This window comes from Colobus angolensis, unplaced genomic scaffold, assembly GCF_000951035.1.
Source record: "Colobus angolensis palliatus isolate OR3802 unplaced genomic scaffold, Cang.pa_1.0 Scaffold393, whole genome shotgun sequence".
In the NCBI taxonomy this organism is placed as follows: Eukaryota; Metazoa; Chordata; class Mammalia; order Primates; family Cercopithecidae; genus Colobus; species Colobus angolensis.
The window spans coordinates 1,342,847-1,348,447 of NW_012117299.1; the positions used below are offsets into that span (position 1 = coordinate 1,342,847).

The window sequence follows — 5,601 nt, forward strand, 5'->3', positions numbered from 1 at the left end:
TCACCAGATGGGCCACCATGCCTGGCTAATTTTTTTGTATTTTTAGCAGAGACGGGGTTTCTCCATGTTGGTCAGGCTGGTCTCAAACTCCCGACCACAGGTGATCCGCCCACCTTGGCCTCACAAAGTGGTGGGATTACAGACATGAGCTACTGTGCCCGGCCTGCAACTCCATCTTTTGTAGGCAGTGGGTACAATAAGGCTGAGACCTACTGGGCTGCATTCCCAGGAGCATAGGCATTCTTAGTCACAGGATGAGATAAGAGGTCGGCACAAGATACAGGTCACAAAGACATTGCTGGTAAAACAGCATGTGATAAAGAAGCTGACCAAAACCAAGATGGTGACCAAATTGACCTCTGATAATTCTGACTGTTCATTATATGCTAATTAGAATGCATTAGGATGCTAAAAGACACTCCCATCAGCACCATGACAGTCTACAAATGCCGCAGCAATGTTGGGAAGTTACCCTATATGGTCTAAAAAGGGGAGAAACCCTCAGTTCTGGGAATTGTCTACTCCTTTCCTGGAAAACTCATGAATAATCCACCCCTTGTTTAGCACATAATAAAGAAATAACTATAAGTATTATCAGTTAAGCATTCCAAGCTGCTGCTCTGCCTATGCAGTAGCCATTATTTTGTTTCTCTACTTCTCTAATAAACTTACTCTCAGTTTCTGGATTCGCTTCAAATTCTTTCTTGCATGAGATCCAATAACCCTCTCTTGGGGTCTGGTTTGGGACCCCTTTCCAGTAACCCCTTTCCAAAAACTTAACACTTTTTGCTTTGCAAACATTTATTTCTTGATTTAACCCAACACCATTATGACCGTCATCACTACCTGATTCACCAAAAATTGGATAATTATCTTGTTTTTATTAATCCATTAAAAATGTATGTACAGCTCATGTTTATTTCAGTGTTTAATATTAGAGGTGCTTTTTGTCCTTATTTAGAAGTTTTGTAATTTTTTTGTGACTTGAAATATGCCTTAGGAACTTAACTCTTGTTTATATCAATTAGCCTAAGGTAAATTTGGTTTTATTATGCATTATTTAGCTCAAAGTCGCAGCTTCAATAACCTATTGAGGAAAGAAAAATAGCTCAGAGCAGTTTGAGTTATATGAGGTTTGCAAAATTTTTAAGCCCAGAGAAACATGAGTATGGGACTTTGGTCACATACACCCCCATTCCCACTGCTTCCCAACCCAGGTCCAGGGGTAACGGTTTTTTTTTTTTTTTTTTTTGAGATGGAGTCTCACTCTGTCGCCCAGGCTGGAGTGCAGTGGCGCGATCTCGGCTCACTGCAACCTCCGCCTCCCAGGTTTAAGCAATTCTCCTGCCTCAGCCTCCTGAGTAGCTGGGATTAGAGGCGCCTGCCACCATGTGGAGTAATTTTTGTATTTTTAGTAGAGACGCGGTTTCACCATGTTGGTCAGACTGGTCTTGAACTGCTGACCTCGTGATCCACCCACGTCGTTCTCCCAGAGTGCTGGAATAACAGGCCTGAGCCACTGCACCTGGCCGCCCAGGGGTAACTGTTTAAAAGCATTTGTTCTCACGGCTAGGTGCCTCACTTAATATTTTCATGCTTCTGGAATTTGTGATACAAAGAACAACGTATAGCCAATCTGTAGCTTATGTTATTTTGATGTAAATTTTTGGTAAAAAAATGTATGAGTTGCCTCTTCTCTTTTGTTTTAAAAAGCCACTTGTAACTGCTGCTAATCAGAGTGTACATTTAGGATGACTTGAATCTGTGCCCTCGGTAGCCATCCTTAAGCTTTGAGATCAGATAAACTATATTTAATCATATTTTCTGAATCTCATTATTTAAGGTTGATACTATCTATAAAGTTAAATGAGGACTTACTGTAGTTTAATGCTTTGCAAAATTCATTGCTATGTAATACCTTGGCTGCTTCCTCCTCTCTCTGCCTGAAGGTGGTGTCTTCTATTACCTGATTGCTCCAGGACTTAGGAAATGGTATACTATTGTTGGGAAAATACAATTAAAAACAAAATATTCCCAGCATTTTGGGAGGCCAAGGCAGGAGGATCACTTGAGCCCAGGAGTTCAAGACCAGCCCGGGCAACATAGTGAGACTCTCTCTCTCTCAAAAAAAAAAAAAAATATCGCTCTTTCCAGACCTGACTGAGCAGGAGGTGCCATCATGGGAGTTGACATCTGCCACAACAAGGATCGAAAGTTTCACCAGCAAGGAGCCCAAGAGCCAGGATATCTACCTGAGGCTGTTGGTCAAGTTGTACAGGTTTCAGGCCAGAAGAACCAATTACGCATTCAACCGGGTTGTGCTGAAGAGGTTGTTTACGAGTCGCACCAACCGGCCGCCTCTGTCCCTTTCCCGGATGATCCAGAAGATGAAGCTTCCTGGCCGGGAAAACAAAATGGCCCTGGTTGTGGGGACCATAACGGATGACGTGCAGGTTCAGGAGGTCCCCACACTGAAGGTATGTGCACTGCGCGTGACCAGCCGGGCCCGCAGCCGCATCCTCAGGGCAGGGGGCAAGATCCTCACTTTCGACCAGCTGGCCCTGGACTCCCCCAAGGGCTGTGGCACTGTCCTGCTCTCTGGTCCTCGCAAGTGCCGAGAGGTGTACTGGCATTTGGGCAAGGCCCCAGGAACCCCGCACAGCCACACCAAAGCCTACGTCTGCTCCAAGGGCTGGAAGTTCGAGCGTGCCAGAGGCCAACTGGCCAGCCCAGGCTACAAAAACTAACCCTGGATCCTACCCTCTTATTAAAAAGATTTTGAGTGCAAAGCAAACAAACAAACGAAAAAAACCTCCCAATCCCCAAATCCTCTCCACAATGGTAGTAGAGATAGAAAAGTTTTATTATTGAGTGAACATTAAACCACAATATGATGGACATCATAGGCAACTCATTAAGAGATTGAAAAGACACAAGGAATATCACCCGTTTATATTGACAAGCAGATGCAACCCATTACAAACATGTTTTCAAGATAAACAAAAATAGGCTTCAAGTAAGAAAACTTGACAGCATGTTTTGTCACATATAGTTCATCTTAAGTTTAGCATAATTGTTAGGAGGACCACCAGTGTTAGCTAATTGGTTTTATCCAAATGAGAAGAAGCAAACTCCTCAAATCTTTTCGTGAGGATATAGTTTTGAAGATTGGGCCAAGGCACCCTGCCCACCAAAATTCAGTTCTTACCCTCCCGGAAGAACTATGAGAGCTATCTCCCTTGAATACATATTTTGAAACATGGCTCCCAGGTCCTAAATTGTGAGACTGAGAAGAGGTTTATTTAGCCATTATAAAGATGTAACATACATTTGAAAAGGACAGAGGATTAAATTCTGAAAGAAAAAGGAGAGGTCACAGCTGTGTCTTCTTTTATTTCCACAGAAAAAAAATGAAGTCTTTTACTCTTTTTTTTGAGATAGAGTCTCACATTGTCGCCCAGGCTGGAGTGCAGTGGTGCAATCTCTGCTCGCTGCAGCCTTCACCTCCTGGGTTCAAGCAATTGTTGAGCCTCAGCCTCCCAAGTAGCTTGGATTACAGGCCCGTGCCACCATGCCTGGCTAATTTTTGTATTTTTAGTAGAGACAGAGTTTCACAATATTGGACAGGCTGGTCTCGAACTCCTTAACTCAAGTGATCTGCTCACCTTGGCCTCCCAAAGTGGTGGGATTACAAGTGTAAGCCACCATACTAGGCCAAGTCTTTTAATTTGTTTGTGTGCTTATAAGAAAAGAAAAATAGCTAAGAGCAGTCTGAGTTCTGTGAGGTATGCAGAATTTATCAGGTCCAGAGAGACATAAGTGTGGGACTTCAGTTGGGCATTTTTTTTTTTTTTTTGAGACAGAGTCTCACTCTGTTGCCCAGGCTGGAGTGCAATGGTTTGATCTTGGCTCAATGCAACCTCTGCCTCCTGGATTCAAGTGATTCTCCTGCCTCAGCCTCCCGAGTAGCTGGAACTACAGGCATGTGCCACCATGCCCAGATAATTTTTGTATTTTTAGTAGAGATGGGGTTTCACCATGTTGGCCAGGCTGTCTCAAACTCCTGATCTCAGATGATCTGCCCGCCTCGGCCTCCCAAAGTGCTGGGATTACAGGTGTGAGCCACCATGCCCTGCCTGTGGCAATTGTTTAAAAGACATTTTATGCCTGACTAGGTACCTAAGCCATTATCTTCACGTTCCTAGAAATTGTGATACAAAGAAAAATGTATAGCTAATCAGTAGTTTAAGTTATTTTAATGTAAATACTTGCTAAATAATTTAGGAACTGACTCTTCTTATCTGGTTTAAAAACTCATTGTTATGACTGCTAATTGAAGTGTATATTCAGGGCAACTTGAATGTCTGCTCCTGGGTGGCCATCTTTAATCTTTGAGCTCTAGTAAACTCCATACGTAATCATATTTTCTAAATCTCTTTATTTAAGGTTGACACATTATTGTAAAACAACAGGAAGACTGGTCTTATGAAATGCACCACTTCCTTTACTACAGGAGAGAAAGATAAATGTTTCAGTTTGAGTCTTTGGGTGAACAAAACAGTGGTTGAGCTAACAGCCTCCTTTTGTTGCTTTTCTCATGGGTGGAACTATGGGGTTGATGATATCCATCATAATTCACACCTCATGTAAGGTATTCAACTTTCTTTCTTTCTTTCTTTTCTGTCTTTTGTGTTTTTTGAAATGGAGTTTTGCTCTTGTTGCCCAGGCTGGAGTGCAATGGCATGATCTTGGCTCACCCCACAATTTCTGCCTCCCGGCTTCAAGTGATTCTCCTGCCTCAGCCTCCTGAGTAGGTGGGATTGCAGGCATGTGCCACCATGCCTGGCTAATTTTGTATTTTCAGTAGAGATGGGGTTTCTCCATGTTGGTCAGGCTGGTCTCAAACTCCAACCTCAGGTGATTCACCTGCCTCAGCCTCCCAAAGTGCTGGGATTACAGACATGAGCCACTGTGGCTGGCCAGATCCAACTTTCTTACTGTAAACCAAAAATAAATTATAAATAAAATTCTAAGCCCCCAACTGCCTGATGGACCCTCCCCTTGGCCAAGGGCATTCCAAAATTAATCTGAAAAACTAGTTTAGGCCATGATGGGAAGTGGAGGGTGGTGGGTATCAGATATGCCTAACAGCTGACCAGCATTAACATAAACATAGAGACCTTAAGACTGATAGAACAGACTCCAAGTCTGATAAGAAACATCTATAATCTATTCTCTCTGAAGCCTGCTACCTGGAGGCCTTATCTGCATAATGAAGCCTTGGTCTGTACAACCCCTTATCATAACCCAGACATTTCTTTCTATTGATTCCAGGTCTTTAGGTAATAACTATTTAAACCAATTGCCAATCAGAAAACCTTTAAATTTCTAAAATGTATGACCTGGAAGACACCCACCCCCAAACCCCACTCCCAGTTGTCCCACCTTTCTGGACCGAACCAGTGTACATCTTACAGGTATTGACTAATGTCTTATGTCTCCCTAAAATGTATAAAATCAAGTTGTAGCTCAAGTTGTAGAGCACATCTTCTCAGGACCTCCCAAGAGCTGTGTCACAGGCCAATGGTCACTTATATTTGT

General features: G+C 43.0%; 1 pseudogene; it reads left to right on the forward strand.

Annotated features, from left to right (window-relative positions):
- The first annotated feature begins 2,179 nt into the window (after positions 1-2,179).
- On the forward strand, positions 2,180-2,774 carry LOC105521022 (annotated as a pseudogene).
- The last annotated feature ends 2,827 nt before the right edge of the window (positions 2,775-5,601 follow it).